This window comes from Empidonax traillii, unplaced genomic scaffold (genome assembly GCF_003031625.1).
Source record: "Empidonax traillii isolate 1590-97213 ecotype Southwest subspecies unplaced genomic scaffold, ASM303162v1 scaffold59:size1551110, whole genome shotgun sequence".
NCBI lineage: Eukaryota > Metazoa > Chordata > Aves > Passeriformes > Tyrannidae > Empidonax > Empidonax traillii.
In genome coordinates, this window is record NW_020955252.1 from 603,049 (window position 1) to 627,494 (window position 24,446).

General features: G+C 38.3%; 1 long non-coding RNA gene across 1 annotated transcript in view; it reads left to right on the plus strand.

Annotated features, from left to right (window-relative positions):
• LOC114055561 overlaps window positions 1-10,945 on the plus strand; it is a 47,334-nt gene extending 36,389 nt beyond the window's left edge. The window contains exon 3 of the long non-coding RNA XR_003570763.1: window positions 10,117-10,945. This is a non-coding gene — a long non-coding RNA (uncharacterized LOC114055561). The remainder of the gene's footprint in view (window positions 1-10,116) is intronic.
• The last annotated feature ends 13,501 nt before the right edge of the window (window positions 10,946-24,446 follow it).

Consider the following 24,446-nt stretch of genomic DNA (forward strand, 5'->3'; position numbering starts at 1 on the left):
GTAGCCCAAAGCTCAGGGCAGTCAGTGCACTAACTGTGCTCACAGCACTTGTGTGGTGAAACAGTCAGGCTCTTGAGATGATGTTCCACAGTTCCTGTACAAAATTAAATTTCATATGAGAAAAATCAACTCATATTTTATTATATGGAGTATAACACAGAACATTTTCACCATAATTTTCAGTCTCAGGAAGACATTGCAAGGGCACTGTATGAAAATGCATAGTGACTCCTAGTGCTATAGATTTTTTTCACTTTTGCCCTCCTTTGAGGCTCTTGAAAACTCAGTCTTGCTATCATTCAAATACTGATTTCATTGTCTTCTAATTTTCTTCTCAGTAATGCTATTAGACAAGTAAATAAACAAGAAGCATGAGATCTGCTGTTCTAAATCATGTGCCAGATGAACACAGAGGGCTCTCTACATGCAATTTGTAAGTCTCATGTATTTCTATGATCATACCCAAATTTCATAAAGCACCAAGGATCAGAACATCATTGCTGCAGGACTCAATGCCATTCCTTATTGAAGCCCCATTCAATATTTCTGCTGCAGGTTAAGAACCAATCACTGCTCCCAAGACTATTTGAAACACTCTGGCCACTGACCTCAGTTGTTACCACCCTCATTTCCCAATATGCCACAGATTTGTACTTACACCCTCTCTGGGAGCTGTTGAAGCTGCAGGAGGCTGGACGTGACATTGGCTCTGATCCCAGTGCCCTCACACATGACCCCAATCAGCTTCGCTACAATTCTCATGATACCCACAGGGTTTCCAGATGGAAAGAGAAAAATAAATGTTATCAGCACAATCCAAATGGAAAAGGGTTATTTTTTTTGTCATATTCTCTGATGCTGATACACAGGAGTTATTAATTCATCTTTTTGTATAAGAATAGTTTCATTTATTAGAGCAAGGAAAATATAATGGGCTTACTTTTATTGTTAGATTCCTTTTTTCTTTTATAATGCCGAATCATCCTTCAGTTTGAACACATTTTCTACTCATCAAATCTCACAATCTATGACATGGAAGGAACTGGTCATTAAATCTATAGCTAACTTGCACCTAATAATGAATATTTGTTGCAGCTAAGCTAAAATGACAGTTGCATTTAGAAGTGACTCCAAGTCACAAGTCAAGTAATAACCAGCAATATTTTCTCTCTAAAAACAGCTAAATGAGGCTACAGAGGTGCCTTTTAATAACAAAAGAAAGGACATTTCATAGTGTTTTTAACTACTTCGTAACATATTTTTATGTACTTTGAAAATAAAGCTCTGCAGAAGTCAGTTGGACATATTCCTTATTTGCATTAGTACTCATGAGTTCTCATTCCGCCTTCAGGGTGTAGATGTGTCTGGATTTATCCTGTAATCTCCCATGACTAACAGAAAGTTTTAAGTAAATCTATAAAAAATAACATCTTTGACCGGCCTCTCATGAAATGTAAGAATAAATTTTAAACCTTTTGAGGAATTTTGATTTCTACTTTTTTCCATCTCCAGAGGCAGAAGGGAACAATAGGAAAACATAATTAAATTTGTTCCTTATCCAGTTTTTCTGTTGAGTTTTTATAAAAATAGATATATGAAGAAATAATATCATGTGAGATGTCTAGATGTGCTTACCTGCAATTAATATATTTTACGTCTTCATCTCATGAAAACTTAGAATGAAGTAATTTGTGCACATCAGGAAAGTGATTTTTCCCTATCTCTTTTCCCTCGTGGAACACCTAACTATTGGGATGTCATATTAAAAGATGAACACTACTTTATGTCAAACAGGTTGGGGAAAATAAAACCAATATAACCTCACACTGCTGTGAGAAATAAGTGACCAGAGTTGAACTTCACACCCTCACCCTGAAAAAGTGTTTCTTTATGCCATGATAGGCTAAAAAATTTGGATAGTGATATGTTGCAGTGGTAGCCTCAACACTTATGTCCACCAGGCTGGTCCTTAGCAGGAAGTTTTCCCATTAATACAGGTCCCATCCCTGATGTGCTGGGGCTCATTTGAGGGCTTGATCAGGACATCTTTTCTCCATCTCAGTTCAATGTGTGCTGGGATTACCAAAAGTGTCTTGAATTAGTAAAAACTGTGATAAATTGTTAATCTAATTAGCTACAATTTTTAATTAGCTGAGCTAACATCAAACATGTTTTACAAATATACTAACAGCACCTTCAGAAAAAATTTGGTTTATAAATTGTAATTAAAATAAATATTTAATCTGTCATTGCACAAATAGTGGCTGTCTGAGCATAATATCACTGTATTAATCATCTCCAAACCATGACATTAGTAACTAATCAGCTCAAAAGCTAAACCTGCTTTGGCTTCCCTGTAAATTACGTAGTAGCAATCTCACTAATTTCTTTCTAGACACTGTTTTCCCTTCTTACTGTGTTGGTGAATGTTGTGGGCACAATGAGAGATTCGGGATCCTGAGGACAGCAGGTACAGGTGAAGTTTTTCTTTGATTTCGCTGCTTTCAAAGTTCCATTAGAGCTGGTGAGTGTTGGAGCTGGAAAAGAAGCAGCACTTCTTGACAGTCACTCCATTTGTTAAGTCTTTGTAGGATAAACCAACAAGGTGGGCAGCAACTGAAGAAAACCCCAGGTGTATCTCTTCCTTGGCATAATCCAGGATTTTTAGTTGCAAGTATGCACTCACTTCTTGTTCTGTAAGTCTCTTTGTGTCAGATCTTGAAGTTTTGGCCTGTTTATTAAAATAACCTGTGCTAAGGAATCTTTCTTGATTACAGGAATTTTCAGTGCAGTTTACGCTGCAATTTTGCTATACTGAGTCAAAGCTATTAACCAGCTAGGCAGTTTACTGAGTAAATATTTAGTGCCAGAGTTCACACATAGCTGTGCACATGTGTAATTCATACATGCAAGTTCTTCATTAAAGTAAGACTAAGGTTTAAAAGTTTTCAGAATCTGGGCCTGAAATGAACATTTCTGCCCTGCTCCCGCTCTTCCCAGATCCAAAGCAGTGATCCGAAAAATAAGCAATGTGCTGAACTGTGGAAAACTGTCATCATCACCTCACTTTTCGTTTAATAACAACCAGGTATTTTTACTGCCAGATACATGCTGAGATTTTGATGACATTTATATGACATAAAATGGCCAGTAAGGTTAATCACAGATCTATATTCTTTAAAGACACCCATGAGAATAGACTTCTACACCTGCTTTCTGTGTAAAGATGGCTTTCCCAACTGTAACTCACCTCACGGCACGTTCTTGAAAACCTTTCACTTTTAATGTATCTGCTTAATAAAAATGCTTTCACTGACAGTGAAAAATGGAACCTATCAATGTGTTACCAGCCCACATTTCCATTGCTACCATCTAAACTTCAGCCACTACACTCAGTGAGAGGCAATGATGCTATTATAGCCTGACAAGGGCATATTGAGATACTTGGGCATAGATTGCTCTTGTAATTTTATCTTTTAGAATGGGCCTTGCAGTAGAGATGATTAAAAGTGCTGGCTAACAGGGCATAACAGGGACCAGTCTGAAGAGCTCAGAGAGTGGACAGAAATTATGAGTGACCCAAAGGTAAATGTGTGTGCATGTTCCCATTAAGGATGAAAGAAGCAACAAGTCAATCCACTGCCAGACCCAAACAGATTACAGTTTCTAAAAAACAGATTACTGTGTTTCTAAAAGATGAAAAAAGATAAATCGATCTTACGCCCAGATGCTGCAACTTTTAATAGCTGTGCCAGGGGTGTCAGCAGTGCTACCCTCTGGCTGCATTATAGTTACATGGTTCATTTCAAACACTGCAAGCTGTGCACTGTCCTAGCAAAAACCTCAACAATTCCAATTAAACAATTTAAAAGTCTTAAGTCATAAAGAGGGGACGAATAGTTTTCTTTACTGTGTCCTGCTTAAGTGGGAACTATCTGGTCACTCATCCAGAAAGGAACAGTGCTCTATCAAGCACACCTTTGGACACTTTTACAAGGAAGCACCTTAGATTCCTTCATGCCTGTGCATTAGAGATGAGCTTGAATGTGTTAAGGCCTCAGTAAAGGTACTTGCATGGAATGCTAGATGGAAACACTGGATATAGTCCCTTGGCATCAGCAGAAGCCACAGTATGACAAAGGTGTCCTCTTGTTCTACTCACTCAGAAAGGATATTGCTTTCTTGCAGTCTGAATTTCAAACTTTCAGGTTTGGGTGATATTTTGGAGAAATGATGTTTCTGTTTCACTGAAGAATGGGACAGGGAGTAGTGAAGTCAGAACAGTGCTAAGTTGTGAGGACAATGTAAGGCTGACTCTCATTGTGCCCCAGCAATCAGAATTCCTATCCTTGGTCAGCCTCAGTTTGCAGCCCTGGCCTCACCACACAGCCCAGGTGTGTGGGGTTTGGTACCTGTCCTCTGCACAGTCCCAGACACATGCTCCAGATTCCAAAGCTCCATGGCCTGAAGTACCTGGTCCCAGCACAAAGTAACCTCTGCTCCCACCGCATAGATTAAATTATTATTTAATCCACAGTAAATTATAATATAGCAGTGATATATTCAGAGCTGGCTTAGCCTTTTGAAATGCAAATTAACAGGAAAGTAATAACTAGGTGCATTTGAGCCTGTGTGAGAATAGCCAAATGTTGAGTCTGTTTTTGCAAAGCTGAAGATCTGCTGTGTACATCCCAGTGCTGTTTAACAGCACACCCAGAGATGTACAGCTCAGCCAGGCAGTCCCCCGTGCTGTAAGGCTTCGTTTCCTTTCTCATGGCTCTCTTGCCTTTGAAGTTGAGCTGCAGCATGCTCAGCTGTGCTCAGCAGGAGGGCCAAAGGTTTGAATATTCAGATTTCATCTTTGTTTATAGAGTGGGCTTTTGAGATGTAGGAATTCTGTTACATTGTCCAGTGTCTGGGGGAAGGGCTGCTGAGGCTGTTAATGGGTCCCGAGGAGCCTCATCCGTTACACAAACCACTGTAGGCCCCTTCTGCTCATGCCAGGCATTAATGGCCACATGGACCTGGATGCATAATATCAGCTACTTTTAACAGACCTCCTTAATTGTGTCCTTGGTTTTATTTCTGGTTGTTTCTTACTGGTTGCATTCTGTATTTAGTCCATTCAATTTAACCAGTGCTGGCTTGAAGTTGATTTTGGTGCACTGTGGCGTTCTACAGTGGCTGACTCACACACACATGAAGTTTCCTTGGCTTCCAATAGGAAAAAACTATGAAATTTGATAATATAACATGGAAGCAATGGATTTTCTAAAGTCCCATGTGCTTCTTAAGTGCATGCAATACTCTCAAGTGGACGTGTGTAACAGCCCAATTAATGAGTAAGTGCCTAGGGAGGGAAAGCAGAAGAATATTTGCCTGCCCTGTCCTTTCATTCCAGCTCCAGACAATCAGAGAAGAGTTATTATAATTCTACCAAATGACTTGGGAAGAACAAAAACAAAGCAGAAATCTGGAATCTCTCCTGTAATCCAGAAAGCTGCTGCAAAACTCCATGAGATGTGCAGCAGTAGGTGTGACTAGGATGGAGGCTGCTGGGACTCCTTTCTGCCTCCAGTCCTTATTTTACAGGCCATAGTCCTCAATTATTCCTGCCCCTTTCCTTCTCTTGAGGGCAGATGTTTCCTATTCTTTATCAAGTTTCCATAAATGAATGAGCAGGAAGAGAAATATTGAACTGGATGAACTCTGTTGGCATTGGATAATTCTACTGTCCATGCAGCATAATTAAAGGTCAGTGATTAAAGGAGCATAATTAAATCTCCTTCCTACTTAGGGCCACTTTGGGTATTGGAAGCTATACCTTAGACTTCCCCTGCTCGGGAGGAAGTGTTACAAATGCATGAACTCACCTATTCTACCTCTTCCTACACCTCTGGAAAACTACTTTTTTCTTGTCAATCGTGGGCACTACCCATAGGAAGTGCTGCATACAGTTACAGTGCTATACAGAGCAATTTAATGCATTTGCATAGGGTGTGTGCTGGTCCCTGTGCCTTTTCTTGCTTCTTCTGTTTTATCCTATACAAAATAATTCAGCAGCCTAATGGAGAAGCCACAACAGAGGTGCCATTTTCTGAACATTGCAGTAATGTCACTTCAGTGTCTGGCAGAGGGGCTCCTGTTGAGCCAAGTGTGAATCAAGCACCTGCTATTAAAAGTAACACACTAAAGCAGGATTCCATCAATTTACTGTTTGGGTTTTTTAATATTCATAAAAATATATTTCTTGAGGCAGCAGGAATAGCAGTGAAAGGAAGGACAACTAACATCCGCATCTTCTCCATGTGATTAGAGTATTTGCATCAAATACTTTATTATGAAGGCTGGAGAACAAGAAAAGCACATTCAGCGTCATATGTTATGGCACAATCCCTCTCTGGTAGAGCAAACAATGGGACCATTATACAAGCTGACATATTTTTTGTTTCTAATATATTCTGTTTCTTTGTGTCTGTGTGTGCTTAAATAGCAGGCACAGATGTACTGTTTCCAAAGGTCTTTGACTTGTCATGAGAATACTGTCTTTACCAGTAAAATAAATTGATTACTAGTGACAATGTTAACTATTATACAAAGAACACAGCTCTGGTGGGCTTTGTTTGATTTTAAAGAAAAGGTGATTATTTCTTCCTTATGACAGTTTGAAAGGTTTGCCATGTGGATATGGAAAGATTTTACTCATGAATATGCAAAGGTATGGCAACAGGCCGGGTAGCCAGATCTTCAAATTGACCGTTGGCTCTGGTTGAGTTAGAAGAAGAAGAAGATGAAGAAGAAGAAAAACATTAGACAAACACAAAATGTATAAAACCAGCATGGGAGGTGGTTGTTAAAATAGTCAGTTGTGGGAATATTGTGCAATATTAGCTTTGGGAGTTTAATTATCAAATTGATCATATGATTACAGGGAAAACAGTGCCTCAGGTTTGTGGAAGGGCCACCAAATTCTTGAATAATATTTCTGCCTAGGGATTATTACCTGATGGTCTGATCTTTAGCTCTCTGTGCAGTGACATCAGAAAATGGGGCTATGACACAAAGCAATATACCTTTCTTATCCATATGTGTTGATTTTTCTGGGAAGCATTATATTTTGCTGAAAACAACACGAACAACAACTCATGCAGGTGTAGCAGCATGTTATAGAGCAGAGAAATTAGTGAAAGAAAGGTTAAAAAACCAGACACAAAATACATACTTTTTAAGTTGCAATGGCTCTTCAGACATTTTTCCTTTTATAATGTGAAAAATAATAAAAGACATACTTAGAGTGAATCTTTTACTAAAAGCTATACATTTATGCAGGTTTTTTCTCTAAAACATATTGAAAAAGTTCTATTTCTACAAACCTCAAGTTAAATAATTTGGGATATTTTCCAATCTAATTTCAGCTGCTACAAATATTTTCTGTAATGAGATTGGAAACAATCCATTTGCTCCCCCTAGAAAATGCTATGAGTTCTCCCTTGATTGCAGTTCAGATCATGCTGCTAAACACCAATTTAGAACACAAATCAGGCTCCTTGTTGATTGCAGTTCAATTCACGCTGCTAAATACCATTTCTCTGATCAGCAAGATGCTGCTCTGTGGGCTGCAACCTGGGCCTCTCAAATCCGTCGATCCATAATTTTTACACAGGTTGCATTACTAAAATTAGATCTATCCTATCAAATCATAATTAAGGATATAGTTGTCACCTGATCATCCAGCAAGCCTTCCCTTTTTTATTGAAATGTTTTTTCAGTGATTCATCTAGTATTAGTGGCAACCATGCGTTCCTTTGGCACATGTAATCTGCCTTTTCTTTGTATCATTAACTCTTGTTCAAATATCTATAACATCACTTATGCATTTAATCTTCCTCCTGGTTAGAAGAATTTTTCCTAAATTAATTCTTTCTCAGGATACTGGACATTTTCTTTTATTTTCCTTCCTGTTCAAAATGCTGATGGTTTTCACAATCAGTCTTCCAGGCAGGGTAAAAGAAAGAGAAAGGCTTTCCTAGAATGTGGATCCCATGGTAATATCTTGCTGATGGTGCATCTTCTCTCTGTTCTTCACTGTTAAATCCTTCCTGGTGTTGCACAGCCATTGCTGCCCCATTTCACAGCATTTGATTCCTGTCATTGTGTCCTGTACAGCACCTCCAGCCCCAGCATCTCCGTAAACTGCTGGTAGTGTTCTGTGGGGATGCTCTGCAGCACCTGTTTGTGGCATATTCACTTCTGAAAATAAGCTTACCAGTGAAATTAGCCCCTGTTCTCCACAGAAATCTCTAGGAGAGAGCATGAAATGTTCCTATACCTGTTCTGTGATCGATGGTGAAATACAGTGTATGGCAAAAGCTTCTGGTTGTGATGGGTTTCGTCTTGTCAGATGTATGTGGTACATGAACAAATGACCACAGACCAGTATGTTTCACTTTCACAGCCTTGTCCATCTTCTGATAAGCCAAGAATCACTGAATCACAGCATGTTAGTTCTGCAGAGACTCTGAGCATTATTCAACAAGACACTCTCCCTAAGATAGTGTAAAGCTTAATTTTTGAAGTGTCAAGAATATCCCAGTGGACAAGTACTGGGATTCTTTGCTCATTTTGAACCAAATTCTTAGTCTGTAAAAGCTTTCTTATGAATAGTAGGTATTCCTTAAAATGTCAGTACAGTTCAAATAGAAAAACATCCAAAATGTGACTTTATTAGGGTATTTCTTTTCTTACCCATGCCACATGTAGGAGTGGGCATGGAGACTCCCTCACCCCCTATCCCCTGATATTCCTCACTTTTAGGAAAAAGTTTGACTATTAAATTTGTGTCAGTGGGTGTTTTTTCAAAGTCAAACAAACTATTTATCATCAGACTCTCCTGAATCTTCACACTCCCCAACCTCCAATTCCATATTGCTTTTAAAACTTCAAGTGAATTCTGTTGCATTTTTATGGGCCATAGAGATACCTCCATGTTTAGGAAGACTGGGCTTTTGTAATTCCTCCAGTTCTCTGCTTCATCATCCTGTTCTTACTGTACTTGTCCAGCTTTCCTTAGGTGTCCCTCAGCCTGGTTCTTTTCTTTTCTTTACACTTAAATCAGCTAAATTCTTAAATCGGCTAAACTCCATTTCATACTCCTACCTTATTCCTACTCTGACTCTACGTCCACTCTGCCTCTGTTGACTAGTCTTCTTAAAATGCAGAATATGTCATAAAGAGCAGAATTTTAAAAGGAACAGGTGTCCAGGCAAAGTAATGAAATGAATAAGATATCTGATTTTTCTGCAACCTTTCTGCACTACTCTTCTGATTAATAAACCTGCTTTACTCTGTACGTTTTCAAATTGCTGAAAATTTATTATACAGCATATAAAAAACACCTTCTTACTGCAAACCTGCAGAGACTTGGATGGGATAGGCCCTAACCTGAATGAAAGATGAAACATGATAATAAAGGAGAATGAAGCCAAGTTTGCTTTGTCATAGCAATTTCTAATCAATCCTTATGTATCATGTGGTCATATTTGTAATGAAAATATTCTCAGGAAGTAAGAGAAAGCATAAAATGTTCATTCAAAAGCATCTACCAGCTGCGTATACTGTATTAATAGAAAGACTGATATACCTAACCAGGGGTTCACATTTCAAACCAGTAGGCCTAACAGCTTCTGAGATATAAGTAAATGAAAATTCATGATTCTGTATTGTGCCCAAGAGCCAACTTTACTGCTATTGCCATATAATTATTTATAGCTGCAAACTATCAAATGGAATTGCTTACCACCACCTTACTATATGTGGTAATTGATGTGAAGTGAGGCATTGCGTCCCCGGCTGACCCCAGCACACTGAAAGTCAGATGGATTATATCTAACTCAATTATGATTGATATTATCAAAATCCGTGAAGCACAACATGGTATAACAGGCTTTCTAAGTGTATCTATTGATTGTTTCTCCCTCTGTGTGTGTGTGCGTGCATGTGTTTTCCAAGGCTGTTGCAGTGGAGCTGTCTCTGGGGAAAAGAAGAGCCGTATTGCTGACAATTTCCACGTGTAAATATATATTTCTGATGGCTTAACTCACCCTCATTGCCTCACAGGGATTGCTAGAACTTGTACTGGAAAATCCCAGTTTCACTGGCAAAGAGTTTTGCTACAGTAAGAAAATTTGTCAGTGTGGTTGGTGGGGTTGAAAACCAAAATATTCTGTGATCTGCTGAGCTGTGACTAGAGTAGAACAAACGTTCATGTGTTCCTGTTCTGTGCCATTCCGTCAGTCCATCCCAGCACAGCAGAGGCTGTGCAAGCCCTACATCCTGCAGATGTTTGTGAAAACAGGCATAAGGCTGGAGCAATGATATGAAGTTTTCCTCACGGCAGTCTTACTATTTCCAGCGTTCTGGAGTTCAGGGACTGCTGTTTATAGCTGCATCACTGTGTTTAAGAATTTCTGATGGACATTTCTTGTTTGAATTTCCTTCTGAACCCACACACAATTTTAACATCTAAATATGTTTTAATTAAGTAGGAAGCATATAAAGAGAAATATATTTCCATATACCCTCTGGTTTGTAATTTCCCAGATTGATCCCTAACTGATGTAGTATGGGAAAAGGTGACTTTATTCCCAATTCATCTTTTCCATGTTAAAGCATGTTTTTATAGGTTTCTCACAAATTCTCTCGCAAGCTTTCCTGTCCTAATCAAAGGAATCTTATCTAATTAATTTTTCAAAAACCATTCAAAACTGTTGTTGTCATTATTATTTTTCCCTCTATTATTCTGTAATACCACATTTGAAATCCAACACTGAGAAGTATTCATGAATCAGGGGTGCTGTGTATAAATAATGTTTTTCCATTCCTCGCCTAAGCATTGAGTTAATGTTTACTGTCCATAATCACTCTCCCACTTTGCTAAGTGATAATAAATTATTTAGGGTTGCATACTGTGTTTCTGGTTTGGGGTATTGTTTTCTCTTCCCTTCCCCCCACCTGTGCAATGTTTGCTTTTGTCAGCATCTTGTCTCTTCAGCCATTTTATTAACAAGTTGCTCAGAGATTCTTCACCAAGTCTTGATCAGTTTATGTTTTCACTATCCTAGGTAATATTCTACTAGATACTAAATTGTCTCCAGAATATGCTCTCCTTCATTTTTCTAAGTCAGTTATGAATATATTACAGCAGAGGTCCCACTAGAGATCTGTAGGAAGGTACATTCCCTTCACAATGAAAAATCAATTACTTAGTTATCATTTAGTTCCCAACATGTAGGATCTATGAGTTCATGTGCTGCAGGTGAGGCTTTACTACATTGCCTGTCCTTTTTTTGATTTTGTTTTTAAGTTTTGTGGTGGCTTGGACGCAGCACAGCTCTTTCAATGACAAATTTGGGAATTCAACAAAGCATCTCACTGGCCTATTCTGGGGACTCATTTTGTGACGAGCATCCAAAGAGTCGAATTATAAAGTTGCAACAAATTAATGTCCAATCACTGTGCTGCTGGAACAGGTTGTCCTTTAGGTATTTTCCAGCTGATAGGAATATCTACAGAACAGTTTTTCTGAGATTATAAAAGGAAATCTGAATGGCTTCTTAGAAAATAATAATTATAATGCTAGGTATTGACATTTTAGAGCTTTTAATTAATTTAAATAAAAGTTCTTGTTATTCTTCTTAGCAAAGTGTACATTTACTTTCTTTACAGAGTTTCTGTAGTGTTCCTTCTCTTTTTCTCAGCCTCTCGGGACTTTCCCAGTACTGAACAAAGCAGCCATGGGACTGATCTGAGTGACCTGTTCTTTGCCTAAAGAAAACATCTGGGCTACAGGAAGTTAGTTTAGGAATGTTACCCTCTTCTCTGTTGAAATACAGTTAGAAGACTGCAAATGCATCCATACTCCAGCTACTGCCAGCTGTCAGACAGCCCTTTTGAGTCTGGAGTTACTTGGAGCTGTTATAGTATTAAGGAAAGTTACATTTGCTTTCCCACCCTCCCAGACAAGCCACACACCAGATCTCTTGAACAGATGGGTCAATATGAGTTCCTAGGCCCATGGAATTTTTGTTCATATTAGCTGTCAAAATATGAGATGGAAAAAAAGTAGTTTATTATTTTCCCCTAATTATTTTATTGATAGAAATACGTTAATCACATCATCCTTTTTTTAGCACTTATGTGGAAATATTTTTAAAAAATTGAAGAGGGTGCACTGCAAGCAGTACCTCTTTTTTTCATAACCATCAGCTTTTGGTGAACTAAAGAAATAAGCATCATTATTAGAAGATTCAATATCCATTTCAGAACAAGAAATTCACAGACCTGTGAAGGTTCTTGCTAACTCTTCACTCTTAGAGATGTACTGTAGAGATTTCCTGATACAAAAAATTTCCAAATCTGCTACAAAAATACTTATAATGCTTACTTATTTACTCTATCAAAAGTTATGCATTTTCCTTTTACAAAACTTAGATCTTAAGGAACGATATCTTGCGGGTTTTTTTTTTGGTTTTTTTTTTGTTTGTTTGTTTTGTTTTGTTTTGTTTTGTTTTTTTGGTTTTGGTTGGTTGGTTGGTTGGTTGGTTTGTTTTTGTTTTTTTGGTTTTTTTTTTATGTTATAGAATATTACCTAACCTAGTAAGTGGAACTAACTTTGGTCATTCAGAGCAAAAAATTCCAACTTTGAGTGAGCTATCAAAGGCAGGATGTCTATGTCACACCTTAATTTTGGCTCCAGGTGTCAGCTAGCAAGTGGGCAACTGGCCATGGGATTCTGAAGCACTTTTCCCAGGTAACTTTCATGCTTCTGCAGCACATGACATGGAGTTCACATGCTAGGGACTGACCCAGTGTTTAACAGGGATTCACCACTGGAAATAGTCTTTGAAATTCATAAATTCAAGGCAAGCCTGTTTTATGGGGACTGATAATGCTGTATTAGTTGCTGGAAGTTAATGAGGTCCTGTGTTTGAGTACAACCAGATTAAAATGAAAAACGAACCACATTACATTCTGTTTCGACAATTATTATCAGTTGGTTGTAATATAAATATGCAAATTTTCCAGCTTGAACTTTAACATCCTCTGTAGAGACCATTCATCTCTTTAAAGTATTAATTTAAGTTGTAAAAGGATCCATACATCATTGCATGTCATTTTGAAAACAAATATTAATCAATTTTACACTCTGAATTGCCACTGTGCAAGTGTAATGTCCATTATTTTGGAGCAAGTCAGTGGCAAGAAATTTACATATTCATTCCTAGCTTAAGAAATCATATGATAATACAAGTACAACACAAGAAATTCAAAAGACTTAAGACCTTATCATCATCTATTCAATGGCAAAAAGCCTGCCTTTGCATTCTCAATGCATTGGTATGCAGATTAGGAATATGTTTCTCATTCCTATCAGTATAACCTTGAAAGCTGGTGACAGCTGAAGTGTAGTCATAAGTTTTCTCTTCCAACAGAAAAAAAAAGAAAGAAAAAAAGGCAACAAAATGAGTGTAAAGGATACAGCAATTTCAAGTTTTATGATAAGCTTCTTGATAGTGTATCTGACTACTTAGCTAGACTGTACTGTGTGGGTATGTAGCTTGAAAGTGTGTTATCTCTAGATTTAGCTAGAATTGTAATTGCAAGTGCATCTCTGCTACTAAACTAAAGTTCATATTTCTGATATGAGAGAGCTACACGTGTCTTTTATTAATTACATTTACAGGAAATAATTGAAGGTGTTTGCATGTCAAATACTGTGAAGGACACCAAATTTTATACCAGCTGCCTCCCAGTGAAAGAATACAGAGTTTCCACTTGGAAAGCAAACACTCCCAGGCAAACACTGTGCTGAAAGCCTTGTCTTACTGAAATAAAAAGTAACTAACATCTGCAATCCAGGTAGTTTGCCTGTTTCTTCTCTGGGAATCATAACGATGGAATTATTGGTTTACAGTCAGAATTGAAACAGGCAAAGGCAGAGGCTGCTTCTTCTCAGGTTCGAGTCCAGAGATGATGCAGGTGCATCTCACCTAACGCAAACAAGAGTGCTGCTTCCACTTGAAAAAAGCAAATTGCTATTTTGGTTAGAACTGACGAACTTCAGAAATGCCACTCCTGAGCCCCAAGGTGACAGCTGGAGAAAAGAACAGCAGAGCAGGTACCCCCCCTCATAACCACCTCATCTTCGTCAATTATGCAAAACCAAGCTCTGACATAATTGGCCTAGCAGAGGTTATACATAAGCTCCCTCTAGTGGATTATTAAGCAAGAATTTATAAAAGCACACATCTTTTTCTCCAAGCGTTTTCTGTCACTCAGGGTGAACACGAGAATACCATAGGCACCATGCTGTTCCCGTGCAGCGAGCTGTTATCTCTGTTGTCCTGCTTGCCACCTCAGGAGAGTCTGTGAAACAATGCTGACCATAAACCTGCAGTTACAAAACGAGACGACTGCAGCACTTTTTGGCTGGGCTTGCTGTTCTTCACTCCTTGGCAGGGTCAGTTTGATTGCTGTTTCAGAATGCTGATGTTTCTTAATCATCTCCCTTTGTTTTCTGGTTAAGTGAATGGGTGAATAATTTGCCACACATTCTCTGTCAGTCCGATGTGTTGTGAAAGGACAGTTGAAACAATGCACACACTCTTCGTTTCATAAATTTGTCATTACAGCATAATCAGATCATTTGCACTTATCCTGCTCTCACACAGGCTAATTCTACATTCCTGGAAAAAGTGCACTGGGTTACAGTGCTCTGTCCCTCTATTCCCCTGGGTGTTTTCTTATACCAAAACTGCAAAGACAATGCACAAGACACTTGTGGTACTTATTTGCACAGTTCATGCAGGTCAGAGGAAAAATCATAAAGAGTACATGTGCATGTGGCCAGATTAAAATGCAACAGTACATCAGATATGTCAACTGGATTTAGGATTATAACAGACGTGTAAGCAATTAGGGTATTTGCTAGTTCAAAATACTCACATGAATGAACCCACATTATCTTCTGAAAAGCATAATAATATGTAATTGCAGTAACAATTCCTCTTCCATTATGTCCTAGACATCAACAGTGTGTACGTTCTATAATACCCTGCACAATTGATGGCAGGCAAATGCCTCGGTAAGAGAAATACTCCCAGATGTGGTAATGTCCCAACACTGTGGCTGCTACCTAATATTAAAGAATTACAGTAGAAATGTTTCAATAAGAAAGTAGAAGCATTTCAGTTTTTATGTGGCATAGATTGCCACAGACACTGCCAAGCAGCTTTATAGAGTTCTAAATCTTCATTCAATGCCCCTTTACATCATTTGAATGAAGATTTAAACCTCAATAAAACTTTCTGAGTGCTTGTGGCCATCTTTGCTGTATAGTAATCAAAGTGGGGCACAAGCAGACGAATGCACTGTAGTACACCTAATGATCAACACTATATCTAGTGACATTTCCCTTTGTAAGATGAGTTGTCTTAAAGGCTGTTTTCATGGATGGTGCAGCAGTACACATAGAAACAGGCATTTATATCCAGTTTTTATGCAGTTCTTTAAAAGATTGTGTTGGGAGTTGTGGGGTTTTTTGGTTGTTTTTTTCTCCCTGTGTAATATTTATTTTCTCTATAACTATCTTGAATTAATTTCTTATATGGAAGATATTTGTGAAAAAATAATAAAAAATAAGTGAAAGCTAATATTTAAAGGGTAACTTTCCACAGCATTATGGCTTGTTTACTTATCTGCCTCCAACTGTAATTAAGATATTGCAGTGCAATCAGTTGTGGCATTGAATTAGAAGCTTAAATGAAAATCAGCTTCTAGTTAAGATATTAGCTGGGAAATTCAACACGTGCTTGTGCATAAATGCACATACAAGGTATGACTGAGTGGAATTTGAAAGAAACTACTGTGAGAATATGCCATTGATAGAATATATGTTTTGTTTCAAAAATAAAACTCATTCTGGAAACAGTTTGAAAAAGAAATAGCCAGTCAGTGAAGTGTGGAGGATTTGGTGTCTGGATCCTCCTGCGGAGGAAGGTGTGGGAGTATTGTGTAGATCTGAGCTTCCAAAACTTTCCTCCTGAAGTTTAGACTCAAACTTATTGTTTCAAGTTGAATTAAACTGTAGTTTTCAGCATCTAAAATGTTGGCACAGAAGATGTACTCACCTCACTGGTGACATTCCAGGACACTGCAGGGGATGCTGCCTTTTGAAGAGCATTCCCATCTATGGAGCCTGAAATATATGCCTGTACCTAGGGCTTGCCCCAGGAATGAACCAAAAGCCTGAGGCTGAGAGTGGAGCAAATGCTGTTCTCAGTATGGTTTTGGGAGGGGAATTAGCTCTGCTGGTTGGAGCACGGTGCTAATAACACCAAGCTTCTGTGGGTGCAATCCCTGTATGGGCCATTCACTTAAGAGTTGGACTCAGTGATCCTTATAGGTTACTCCCCACTCAGAATATTCTGTGAAATCTGGGAATTGCAGTATTCCTTTGCTTGTGTTGGATCCAATGGAAACCTAGGAAGAGAATGTCCTGCATCACCCACTGTAGTAGTGTTTTTGAGGAAAATCCTGTTATGTAATGACAAGGATGGTGGCAACAGTTTCACATAGCTAAAAAAAAGAGAACCAAAAAAGCATGAAATATGTTGTTTGTGCTGAAATATCTTTGTACATTCTGTGTTGAACATTTTTAGTGTGTTGCAACAAATCTCAAAACCAAAGTAATCCCCAAAAATAAATTAAGACAAGCTCAACTCCCCAGACTTCTTTTAGATACAGGATCTGAACAAAAAGAACAAATGAAGGCCTTATTCTCCAAAACACCAAGAGCCTTATGAAAAGCTGTGGAGTTATCTCAACTTTCACCAGTGGAAAAGCAGGTCTGGGGGTTCAGTCTAGAGATTTGCAGCAGAAGGATCAGAGTAAAACTCAGAAGAAAAAAATAAAGGTATATTTCCCTTTTGAGCTCAAAATGAAAACTGAGTTTAATATAATTTTCAAATGCTTGATCCCAAGGAGTCGGTTAGGAAGGGGATGTTTTTAAGCAGTATTGTCCCTTTCTTTCCCTTGTACTTCTTTGTAAATAACATATTACCTATATTAAGGTAAACTGAATCTATCAGACAATTACCTAAGGGGATTGCAAAACTGGGGTCTGCACTATAAAGCACGTGAAGTTATGACAGCTGTGACCCCAGAGGAATCAAGGCTGAATAAAGACTGTCTCCATTGCAGACAAATGATGATAAAGTGATCCTTTTAGCCAGCAGTCAATGGAACCTGACAAGGCCAAACCTCCAACTAATGAACAGCCCAACCTTTGCTACCAGGGAGATGTACTGAAAGTTTAATCTCAATAAGCATCAAAATACATTTGGCCAAACATTTTTAACAAAAGAGTGGCACATATCATTAAATGGCCGTGAAGTTAGATGAGTGAGGAGGAAAATGGGAGGGTGGGGGTGTGTGTTCTTACTGTATCACAGGTGCACAAAATTGCCTTGATAGAACAATATCTTATTTTTCTGCTAAAATTGAATTTCAGATGGTACCTACGTCACACAGACCTAATAATACAGAAAGCAATTGTCTCAATGATTCCTATTAAATCTGTGCATTTCCAGATCCTTATAGAGTAATGTCAGTTACAGAACAATGTCAGGCTGACGGACGCAGCACAGCGTTAAAGAAAAAAAATCATGCACACAATAGGCCAGCTGCACATTAATAAATATGTAATGTTTGATTAAAAATATGGATCGTATTTTTCCCCCCAATTGCTGACTACCCCTAAGGCAGAAGATGTGATCTGGCTCCCACTGATGGGTTTATTTCTTGCTTGCTTTGAAAATACAAACTAAAATGTTTTCCTGTCCCAGCTGTTTCCCATTGTTCATGTTTATCAGCTCAAAGGGTGAACGGAGGAATAAAAAATACGCTCGCATTTCAAATGTGCCAGTCAGTCAATCTATTGTTAAAAGAAGAAAGCCTAATTGTCTGTGCTGGCAAACTTCTTTTTGGTGAATGTCCAGTTTTTAAGAAAAGCTATTCAGCTGTGCCATTTGTTTAATACATGCATAAAAAAGCACATAAAATCACAAGTTTTCTGTGGGATGGGATGGGGGGTGGGGAAAATCACATCTCTAAGTTATAGCCTTGAAACACTCAAGTGGTGGCCTAAGTAGTAGTCCATGGATTACTTTTTTGCTTCTTCATTGGTCTGAATAAGTGCCTAGAAGGAATTTTCGTGGAATAAGAGCTTATGTCCTAAAACTGAATTGGGCCTGCTCCTCCAGAATCTTACACTTACCTTTACCTCTTTGAGAAGCAGCAGTCCTTTCAGATCACTTCATCAGTGCAGTGTTGAAAGCCTTTTCCAGTTATATTCACAAGAGTTTTATGGGTTTTTTTAAAGGTACTACTACTCTTCATGTCTTCAGACTCTCATCGTAACAAAGAATGGGAATCAGAATGGAGAGAGCAGGAACTTCTTTTCTGCCCAGGAGAATCTTCCATTTGTTGCCAACTCTTGCGATAATTATGCAGCTCTATCCTGTCTTTGACTTGCTCTCCAGCACATGCTGGCAGTGCTACTCTTCCAGCTTTCAAACCAAGCCCAGTTAACCAGAACTGACACTCATTTTATGCCATGCAAATGAGCAAAAATTTAACTCACAGACTACTATATTGACTAGGACTGTGTTAGTCCACCTTTCTATGGCTAGCACAGTTTTTCTTTGAAATCTTTTTGAAGAAAGGGTCATCTTTAGTTCCTCAGTTGTACAGCACCAAGACTAAAACATTCTTCGAGTCTGAAAAATAGAAAATAGTCGTTAATATAACAAATGACTGTGATACTTTGCTAGGAACTTTCCTGTTTTGCTAGGTTTTTCTTCTTTTTAATGGGGGAAGAAACAAGTGGCATTATCATCCAGCTATCACCCCCTTGTGACACTAAGATGAGATGTCACTCACAGCAAATTGTACAGATCTTTCTTACATGAAGGAGTTCAATAACTCCTCGTGACATCTAAATTACCATTCCTGGGTGACTGGGTTAACACCTTACAGGAATGAATAAGGCAATAAGGAAATTGTCCCAAGTGCTCTGCAGATCGAAGTAGCTGCTTTGGTCACTCTGAGCTCATATTTCCCTGGAAGTTTGAAAGCCAAATACATCCTAAAATTGGAAACTGGTGTCTAGGAGTGAGCTCCTCACTTAATAAGCTGAGGACTTGGGATTTTTTTAAATCTGCCTTTATTAAAATTTACTGGCACATATAAAGATACTTCATACTGGAAAGCACAATGAACTTGGAATATAGTACCAAGCCAGCCTTAGTTTAGAAACTTAAACTTGGTCCTGCATTTGGGTGTTTGTGGATCTATCTACAAATTGCCATGAAAGTGTCCATGATCTAAAGCTCTGTGGAACCCAGTTACAGAATCACATGGTTGAAATACTGCTTTCATAACTATTAAACCTACACACTGTGCTAAAAATCCATTGATGTGCATTCTTGTGCACAGGTTATTTGTTGTTTTCTGTTTGCTGAGGTGTAGCATATATATACCAAGTAGATAGCCATCCAGTAATGCAAAAAAAGAAACCCTATCATTTGCAAATGTGCCATATATAAGTTAAGGAACTTGAATAGTTATGGAGAAAAATATTTTTAAAAACTCCAAACATTAACAGTAGCAGGTGGCTTTTAATTTTTTTCTTTTGTATTTTTTACAGCCTGGGCAGTACATGAAGTTGTCTTCTTTTCTAGAAGGTATCTCCACAGTGTCCACAATGATGCTCAGCATGTATGATAAGCTCTGCCCTTTTTCAGCACGTGATGTCGGGCAGTTTTAGCTGTGTATTAGTGAGATCAACCCAAACAACGCAGCTACTCCCCTTCGTGACCAGCCATTTCAGACACCCCAGTGACTACTGATTCATCGATTTTGCAGAATAAAAAAAATTAAAAAAAAAAATATACAGAAGCATTCCAGAGAAGGTAAAACCCAAAAGGAGAAATAATAAATAATTAAAAATTAATATGCAGCAGCTGGAAGGGAAGCAATGATAGAGAAATGAGTTTTAGCAATTTATGTGGAGGATTTTGTCACTGTTTCAGGGACTTCTTAAGCAAAATACCAACTACACAGCTCCAGGACTGTGCACCCTGTGACAGCAGGCATCAGTGGATGGCCCCCCCAGAGGAAGGTTTGGGAGCCAGAAAAGCAAAGGGATATGCTGGGAAGAGGTGTGAGAGGAGCCTGCAAATGCTCTTGGGGGAGCACAAGCTCTCTGCAACTCTCCAGGAGCTCCAGTGTTGGGGCTGCTGTAAACACTTTCAGTTTCTCTCTGTTGGTAAAAGTTATGGAGAAGAATGTTCTCTTCTACAAAGCGTTCATACTGCCACAGCTGGACAATATGCAACAGTGAAGCCTGTAGATGTACAAGGCAATTTCTATAAACCCATTATTAATATTCTATAGCATCATCATTAAATTGTAAGACTTCTCCACTAAGGATGAAGAAAAATTTTGGTTTAAATTCAGTAATTGATAATTTTCTTAGAAGGCTTCAGTTTGCAAATTATGAGCTGTTCATCACATCACATCTACCAGATGTGGGCAGATTTTGCAATTTTTATTTTTCTTTTCCCACAAAAGAAACTGAATTTAAAAAATAACAATATAGAGGGCTATGACTATGAACTGATACTTAAGCCCTGATCCAGTCTTTGCTTACTAGGATTTCTCTGCAATGATATGGTGATGTAACATCAGGAAATTTCTTAGGATCTGACAAAGTGCCAAGCAATGGTCCTCCTGAAAACACTAGCTCTTAATTATATGGATTTGTACTAATGAAACTCTGGATGTTGCTGGCTGGTGATGTTCCAGCAACAGAAATCCAGGACAGATCACTGTAATTATTTGCCCCACTCAGTGCAGACATAAAACAAGGACAGATCGAAGTGTAACAGAGCTGTTTGTGTGTGTTTGGGCCTAGTTCAGAGCAGGAGCAAATTGTGACTCATGTATTAGTCAATATATATGTTCATATTCCTTCACAAAACCAGCAGAGATGTCTTATTTAGCTGTAGGAAATGGCAGGTCTGTGAGCACAACACGTGCTGGCAATCACCACCTCTCAAGCACCATCCCGGCAAACAAACTCCAGCCACAAACAAAACGTTGTGCCTGCATCATGGTTTGCTTGAGAATTCACTGAACTTCCAAGGCAGAGAAGAATTTGGTAATAGGTAATATTTATTAAGTAATTGTTAGTTATTTTAAAATTGTTAGTTATTATTCCAAAACTGATCCACAGGTGAAAGTCCAACTCCTACTGGAAGCACTCCAAAGTAAATCCCTACCTGAAAAGACTTGCACCTTATTTCAGCCAGACACCAACTCTCTTCCAGTAGGGAGAAAAAATTTCTTTTTTAGCAGATCCTTCACTAGTTTTAAAAGAATATTATTTTTTTTTTAAAGGTAATTTTCTCAGTATGGAGATTTTTCTGTGTTCATCGTCCTTTGGGAGACAAAATAATTGGCAAGACTTGGCAGAATTAGTGATATTCTTGAGCTAGTAATTGTCTAATGTCTTAGTCTTCTAGGTGGAAAGTCAATACATTATGATGTCCTCCAAGCCAAATTAATATGATGTTAAATGTGGTGGTTTGAAGTGGTTTGAAATGCCCGTTTGAAATCCTTTAAATCCTACATCTAGTGATTCAGAAGCTAGTAGCAGAGGGCAGTTGGGTGCTCTGCCTCCCTAGATAAATCTCTCTCTTCCTGGCTGTTTTCTTTTTTCACTCTGTCAGACCTAGTGGCAAAAGTTTCTGCTGTGACTGATTATCCTTCAGTGGCTCAGAGCTCTTCCAAGAATTCTGAAGGAGACAATAAAACACCAAGAACTGATGAACAGACCACATTTAATATACCTTTTAAAAATTTCTTTTGTAATATCAACTTCTTTCAAAAGGAATATTCAGTACAGTAGGGGGTATTGGCATTATTTTATTACCATAACAATGCCCTGCACTAATGGCATTGTCCGTGTTACCCACTATAAAGCCATTTTACACAATGGAGTTTACACCCTGGAGCAACACTTTGAACTGGACTGAAATGTACTGTAAATAAAATACTGTTACATCTTTTTAAAATTTAAAATATGAAGGGCAGCGTAGCAGGGCACTTTCAAAAGTAATTAGCACTAATGCAGCCCACTTTGAAATCAAGAACTCTGTTTTTCTGTGGGTCTGTGTCATTCCTGGTTTAGAGGAAAAATTCATACACTTTTATAAAGTGCAGAAAATTAAGCCCATGTTGTGCTTTATATAGTTTTCTTACTGCTATAAGAACAGGTTTCTTATAGGCTTGTGGACCATCTGTTAGATGCAAAATGCACAAAGGGCTAAAAAATCCCCATCTTTTCTTGGCCTCTGTGGTGCTTTCCTTGTAGTTGCCACTATTTTGTTTTATGTAATATGCTATAATATCTTGCAGGAATCAGAACAATTAATTTCCTCGGAAATCGTGGCCACCCACCCAAAGAAAAGACTTCTGACACACCATAATGGGTGTTATGTATAGTTGGTGTCAAGACTTGCTCAGATATGCTGATAATGAGCCACACTTTTGAGGAGTTATAATCAGTCATTCTTCATTTAGAAAGTCAGATCCATCAGCCTGACATCAAAATGTCATAACCCATTGATCTCACATTGCAATCAAGGATTCTTGACTTTTATTAATGGCATTCAGTTATGCCAGTTACATCAGCAATCATTTTATCATTTATGATAATTTTATCATTTTAGTGGCATAATTTAAACCACTCAAGTTAGTGTCTAAATCCATTCATCCTTTTCTTAATTCCTATTAATAGTTACTATTAATTCTAACACAGCTGTTTTAAAACTTCAAACAATTTTAAATCCAATATGATCTGTGTATGGAAATAAATAAGAAAAAAACCTGTGAGTCAGAAAGAGCTGAGGGGATTGGATTCCCTTCTGGGGGTCATTCTACCTCTGCTCTCATGGTTGGTGATGTCAACACAATCTTTTAAAGAAGTTACTTGCTGTTATCTCACTGCTGCCCATCTGTTATTCCTGTATCTCCCGATGACATGTCACCAGTGGTAGTGACAATTTCTTATCCACTGCTGTCAGAAAAAGAATAGCTTAGGAGCTTGGAAACAAATTTCAAACTAAAAGTTGCTTTGAAGTTTGATCTGCTATTCAGTGAAGCACAGTGTAGAAGAAATAGTAAACATGTCAAGATAAAGGGAAGAAAAAAGGGAGTGAGAATAGTGGAGTAGGATCGAGATGAGCTGCATTTGCATACATTTCCAATGTGCCTTTCAGGCACAGATACTTAAGAGATGCACAGCCCTGTTGCCCTGTGGGATTTTAATCTGTGGTTTAGGATTAGGGAACATACATTGTCTTGCTGAAGTAGCTATTGAACACAGTGTCTAATTCTTTTATTATAACAGCAGAACACTGTATAGCAACATCTGATTTTTTTTCAAACACATTATTTTTAATAAAATCAAACAACTCTATGGAAAGTTTCATGCTTGATAAGCAGTACTCTCCTAGTAGGAAGGTATCCAAATGGAAATTTTTACCTGGTCTAATAATTGCAAATTAACTGGGATCAGGTTTGCCAAGTCCTAGGAGCCTGCTATTGCCAGCCAGCTCCCTGCAAGACTCTCCCTCACAGCAACAAGTTTGTGGAATCAAGCCCTTTGTTTGGATCAGTGCTCATCCCTTCAGGCAGAGCTAATTGGCTAATTCAATCACACTGGCTATTTAATTAATAAGGAAGCCCAAAATTCCACATGAGATGAAAGGATGAAGAGGCCAGGAATGACCCTTGATAATAATAAAAGATAATTACAACCAAGAATTGCATTATTCAGACTTTGTTATTGACATGATAAGCACTGCCATATGCCATGCAAGCTGTGATGGGCACCCTACTGATTGTAGGTATAGCAGAGCTCTCAGGTGTAACTGCTTGCTGTGTTTCAATGCAAATGTGACTTCAGGTGAAGAACTGAACACTGTGCATGAAGTCAGAAAAAACAAAACTCACCAACAGTAATGACAGGAATGCAGCACTTTGTTGCCTCTGTTCAGGCAGAGCAGTAGTACCTGTGAGCCCACACATTCATTTTTCTGTTCAGAAAGACCAGGGATGTGAATTATCAGATTCAGACAGAGGGCAGCGAGGTGCTGCATGGAAAAAAACCACACAAAATTATTATGTTTATTAGCAAAACTATTAGGTGCTTTATGAAAAAAAAATGACAGGGTTTTTTTTTGCAGGATCTACTGGGAAAGGGATAGGGAACTACACTGATTTTAAAAGCAGACTCCCAAAACGTAAGCCAGAATTTCTGC